This window comes from Carassius gibelio, chromosome B5 (assembly GCF_023724105.1).
Source record: "Carassius gibelio isolate Cgi1373 ecotype wild population from Czech Republic chromosome B5, carGib1.2-hapl.c, whole genome shotgun sequence".
Taxonomy (NCBI): Eukaryota; Metazoa; Chordata; class Actinopteri; order Cypriniformes; family Cyprinidae; genus Carassius; species Carassius gibelio.
Window position 1 is genome coordinate 10,400,518 of NC_068400.1, and position 6,427 is coordinate 10,406,944.

General features: G+C 38.8%; 1 long non-coding RNA gene across 1 annotated transcript; it reads left to right on the top strand.

Moving 5' to 3' along the window:
- Positions 1-5,213: 5,213 nt before the first annotated feature.
- Positions 5,214-6,427, top strand: LOC127958580 (uncharacterized). Its single transcript, XR_008154107.1, has 2 exons — positions 5,214-5,619; positions 5,803-6,427. It is a non-coding gene; the product is annotated as an uncharacterized LOC127958580 (long non-coding RNA).

The window sequence follows — 6,427 nt, forward strand, 5'->3', positions numbered from 1 at the left end:
AAATAACTTTGCAACATATTTTTCTGCTTGAATGGTTGTGATTGTATGCATCTGAATTGAAATCAACTAGACACAAAGCACAATTGACTACATAAAATTGTCATTACAGACTTACATGCAAAGACCATCAAAGTTTTGATTGAACCCAAATGGCCATTTCCGTTACAACCATTAAAGCTCGTGAAAATGTTCTGTGTTGTTTTTATTCAGGTTTTTCACCAGCATTTAGACAATATAATAGATAATATTTCACATAATCTTTATTTAACAAAATAGATGATAAACAAGTTAACACAGGCACATTGTCTAGTGCAACATGCATTCTTCACAGATTAATATCACATGTGACCTATGGTTTCACTGGAACTGTGTTGGTCAGCCTCCTATTGAGGAAGATTTGATTTGTCCTGCGTGTGTTTAAGTGTGTGTGTGGTAAAGCAGTGAAAAGTCCTCTAGAAGTGTTATATGAATTTGTTTTTTTACCTTTGTTTATATACTGCTTTATACAATACTGATTGTGTCAAAGCAGCTTTACAGTGTCAACAGGAAAATGGAGAACAACAGTCATTTTTCAGCTAAAGTCAGTTCATTGATTTAGTGATGGCATCGTCAAACCAATGAGCTTAGTGATTATGAACCAGTGAAATGAACCACTTCTGTGTACACTGTCTTTTGTAGCATGATTGATTTGAGCATTAACATTTCTTTGATTCATTTTGTTTTCTTTGTATTTTTGACAAATGTCTAGTACACCAAGATAAATTCCTTGTACCTATAAATCCATTGTATCTTACAATAAAAGGGATTGTGAAAATAACTTGTGGAGCATTGATTGAAAGATTTTGGAAATTTGTCATTTACATATTTTGACATTGTGGCTGAGAGGTTGCATGGGAACAATGTCCCAACAGATATGGATCCATTTCGAAATCCTGATTTTTACTAGTTTTTTTGACACTCTTTAAAAGTTGTGGCTATTTAGTAACACTTTAAATGTTGTTTTGGATAGATGACAGGTGATATATATATTTTTTTTATGTTGTAAAATAAGAAGTGTATGTGGGCAGCCTGCCACTGTAAGAATGTGTTTTGCCAATGAACCAATGGAACTAAGCTACTCAAACGTTGGGCTGTTGTTATGCATGTTTACATTAATGTGATTCGTAATTTTTGACGATGAGTAATTTTTCAGATCGTATCAAATCATTTAGCAGCATTAGAAGCGCTTTGGCTGGAATCGTTAACTTATAGCAACAGTAAAATTGGATTTTGGCTTGCAAACAGAGGTCACAAGTTAACACGGTCACAGTTCCTTGATTCAGCCAGTGTCACAATGTGACGCCAAGATTCCGGTGTTGAATACAGAGATCTGGAGCTGCTTATGTAAGGATCGGTGGCTCGGTGGTTCGTGAGTGTCGTCTCGCGGCGCCTCATCTTTTAGCGCGTGTTCGAAACCCGTGCCAACACAGATTTACTTTATTTTATTTTTATTGTTTATCCTACTTACTTCAGCCGCTACGGTCGATCATACCTATAACTTGTTATCTCTGAAAGAATATCAAAATCATGCAATGAGCAAGTCTGCGTTTATTAGGCACTTAATATCACGTCAGTTTGTGCTTTCAGAATCGGCGAAGCTGCTGCTGTCGTTCCAGCACATCTGCAGCGGAGACCTAAACAGGAAGTTGGTCACCAGATAACACGGTAACCAGTTAAACCGTAACACCGGCGCAAGCTCAAATGCCGCTAGGCAGAGCACGATCATGCCGCCCCCACCTCACATTCACAATTAGGGATCCTTAAGATGCATGTAAACATCATTTTATCTATGAAACTACACTAAAATAAAAACGTGCACGCATGTTTTCAGAGTTTTTATCCATTCTGCAAAAAGGTGAAAAAGGTACACAATGCAACAACTGCATATCATTTCTGTTTTATAGGCTAATAGATAGTGTACAGAATAAAACTAAACATATGCACACAACTTTTTAGCTCACAAAACTGGAGGTTTCGACTTTTCATGACTGATACACATTCACACACATATTTCAGAAGCGTGCGCGTCGGGCTTTCGCAGTTGAAAACGCTTTGCCTGCGTCCTCGAGTTTAATTTGTACTTCTGATATAATTTTTTTTAATCAGTTTAAGCTTTGAGAAACTGCGTTCTCCAGAGCTCATAGTGAAGGGGAGAGTGAGAAGCACTGTCAATGCTACAAAAACATTTGGAAAAATTGATTCCATCCCTTTTTCGCAGATGAATTAAAGCGCATCCAGTGGTTTAGATCCAGCAACCAGGCGTCTGCACAAAGCTCTTCAAACAATGCATGCCCATCAACATCCCGCGAGTCTCCATGAGTCAGGGCCTTTTCCAGCCCTAAGCAATCCTGAAGAACTGTATTCTCCTTCTCTTTGAGAGATGCGATGTCATATAAAAATCCAAATACATTGTCAAACATTGTCAAAGCAGCGAAAAGCGCTCTTCCACGGAGGCGATTGTACTCATAACCAGATAATTTTATTCGTTTTGACTTTTTTTTTTTTTTTTTATACTAAAACAATTATGTTGATATAAGTGCGATAATCTCTCTCGCCTTCTCTCTCTTGCCGCCCGGCACGCGCCGGCCCTGCTTCTATTCTCCTCATTTGTAAGTCGCGTTGGATAAAAGCGTCTGCTAAATGACTAAATGAATATTAATGCTAGTTCCGCCTAGTGTCACACAGAATCTCAAACACCGACTTCTTTCACAATACCTGACCAGAAACTGTAGTGCAAGTGTGCGTGCAGACCAGAGGGAATAATAATCTGACACTTTCTCTCTGATGATGAACTAGTCACGCCGACTTCTACAGATGACCAGTCCACTCCGGTTGTGTAAAGTATATTGCTATTTCGTTCAATAGATCTTGCTAAATATTACAATGAACAAATTTTTTTTTTAAACGTTACCTGATAAGGCTCGGCTCCACCAAAAAAGTCCAGGGGGTGAATGCTTTTCTTAAGAAAAAAAGGGAATTAGAAGAAAGAAACTTTAGAAAAAAAAAAAACTTCTAAACTCTATATCGTGAATTTGAAATGAATCCGATGCTTCGAAAGAGTCGACGCCAAGAGGAGATGTCCGGTGTCTTGTTCTGACCGTAGACCGTTGTTTCTGACAGTGCTGTGTGTGTACGCAGCAGGACAAGTGAGTAGCCTTTCTTTGGGAGCATCGTGTGACTCATTTGACGGAATGTCAGCAGACAGATATAAGGGCTACACCGGGGGGTTGCTACGCTGGAAGGGGTTGCACTGGCTGCAGGAAATTATATTTTCGATTAATTATTCGTATAAGTTTGTAGCAGTGACAACAGCAGTCTGCAAACAAACTCACACAAGACGCCCTGGTTGTAGTAAATGAATGTAGTATGAGAATGACCCCCCCCCCAGTTTGTGTTGGTATGTTCCATCGAAAGGAAGCAATGTGGTGTTTGAAACGGCTCTGTGTGTAACCATAGACTCTACCGCCCTCGTTGTTCTCTTTCATCATCTCGTGTTCGAGATCCACCTATGGGAAGGCCAGGGCCGTGCACAGGGGGGTGGCCCGGTGGCCAGAGCCACTGCCCATCTGCCCTCATCGACTGAGGTGCCCCTTTTCCCCACCGCTCCGCTCAAAGCATTCCGTTGATTCCGCGAATCCGCTCCAGGTTTTCCCGCTCGCTCCGCACTCCGCAGCATCACTCACAGTATGTGTCTGCGCCTGCGGCGCTTGTGAACACCGGCGGCGCCAGGGGGGGTCTTGGGGGGTCTCAAGACCCTGCCAAAAAATGCCTTGACCCCCCATTTGACCCCCCAGCCTCTTCCTGATTAAAAAATATATATATATTCGGGATAAAGATCCAAAAATGTTTCTCTTCAAACTACGCAGAACAATAATAAATAATAATTATTTCGACATTTATTCATACACTGAACCGAGAACCGTTTCTGTCGGACGCGTCCGATTCGAGAACCGATGAGCTGATGATAACTGCGCATGCGTGATTCAGCGTGAAGCAGACTGACACAGAGCGCATCTGAACCGAACTGATTCTTTTGGTGATTGATTCTGAACTGATTCTGTGCTAATGTTATAAGCGCGGGTAAACCAAAGGCTTGAATGAAGGGCAATCATCGCCAATGACGGCATTACATCGAGCGCAAAAGAACCGGTGAACCATTTTTTTTTCAGCTGGTTTATTTGATCGAATTGTCCGAAAGAACCGGTTCACTTGAGCACCTGCTCCTTTGCCCCTTAAGTGCCCTTTGTCAAAGCAAAATTTCCTCATTTTTTTTTTTTTTGTAATAACATAAACTTTTGTGAATGCCTGCCCACGCCCAATCATAATATTAGTACAATTTAATAATAATAATTTAGTCGTAAATAAAATGACCAACATGATGACCGTTCACCTGACTACGACCTCATCCAACCGGGAAATTTCCTCACGCTGCACGCGCATTTTTTAATTGCTAGAGGATATTTTCAACATCGTGGCAGTTGGTAAGTGGTGTTTCATTCTCAGCGAAGTGATTTTGGTGTTTATTTACTTATTATTATTTTACAAGAACGATGTGATGTGAGAACATGCAGATACGTTGTTTATATTGCTGTGTGTAGCCTGTAGTGTAGAAGTAACACTAGCGTGTTGTTTGAGGGTGAAAAGTTTCACAGGCATCGAGGGGTCTGGTCTTTTTTATGTTATTTGAATAAACTTTTATTATATTACAGTACTTATTTATTTTTAACACGTAAAAATAATTATCACAACACTGGTAAGGCTTATTCAGATTTTCTCATTCTCTGAATTATCATTATAAAAATAAAAACAATTCAGATTTTAAATGTGATGCAAATATTTTTTTCTACAATAGCAACAGTGTTTACAACAGCAAGACCACTTTAGCCTGTAAACTCAATATCTATCTGGAAATAAATGTAAAAATATCAATGTCAATAAAAATGCATAATATACCTGACATGAAAGTGCAGTGTGAAGGATATGAATAACAAATGTAGCCTGTCATTTGTTTACATTGCAAAGGTGTTTTTGTTGTTTAGTAGCAGAAATATGCAGTTATTAGCCATGTCCACTGTATTTTTTGTTGGTTTTCATGAGACCCCCCTTGAAAAGACCAGGACCCCCCATTGCCCCCCCAATCAAAATTGTCTGGAGCCGCCACTGCTTGTGAACACGACAGTTCACGAAAGCTGTTGCATTAACAGGTAGGCTATGCAAGACAGTGGTTGAATCTGCGAAATTAATCTTTTTTTTTTTTTTTTTTTTTTTTTTATGTCGGTAATGTTTTGTGCTCTTGGTCTTCTACTAGTGCTAACAACTTGTACAACATATCCACGTTCTAAGAAGCTGCTTGTCTAATCAAATTATAATTGTACTCTCAATCAGATCAGATCTAATACAAATAACTACATTTTCTGTTGTTGGCACACTTTGTAGACAAGACAACCATAAAAAAAAAAACAAAAAAAACAATGCCTTCACAAAAAAGAAGACAGAGACAGAGAGAGAAAGAGAGAAGGGAGGCTGCTAAAGGCAGTTCAACATTGCAAACATGGATTCAAAGCTCCAGCAAGCCAGCAGGTAAATCATCATATAGAACAGTTAGCAGACAGTTTGTCTGTTTAATTATTGTAAGTATATCTCCCATTATAATCACTTGTCTTAGTTGAGACTAACACATCATAAGCTCTAAATGAGTTGTATATATAGATTTAGGCTGTATGCTATGAAATTAAATGTCTATTACTTATTACTCCTTTGAAGATGAGGCAGAGGCAGGCTAAGAGAGTGAGGGAGAGCCCATTCAGCATCAGCCAAATCAGACACTTACAGGTAAGTGTTGTTAAACTGGCTGACAATAAAGGATTCTGAATATGCTAGAGTTTTATAACAAGAAAGATAGACATTAAATTATTTGAATGGAAGAGTAATTATATTACAAGAACATACATTTAATTAGCACTAAAGCCTAACAATTGTATTTAAAATATGATTGTAACAGGTTTGTTATTCATTCTCTATATTAAGATGAAAATGCGTCAGAATCAATTCAACGGAGTAAAAGTGAAGGTCTTGGAACTGAGCCGGAGACAGAAAAAGTTCAGAATGAGAAAGAAAGGCAATACAATGAGACAGAGAGGGAAGAGACAGATGCAGAACAGGAAGAAATGGAGAGTGAGGCAGCCACCAGCCATGTATACAAGGGAGAAAAAGCCAGAAGACTTTGAGTTTTTGCTTCAGTTACAAAATCCATCAGATCCTGCTCATGTAAAGAAATACAATGTAACATACAGTGTTGCTGTAAATGGAACAAGTAAATATAAAAAAGTATCAGTAATGTGTAATTGTGATGTTCTATCAAAACTTCTACAATAAAGTCTGAAATGTA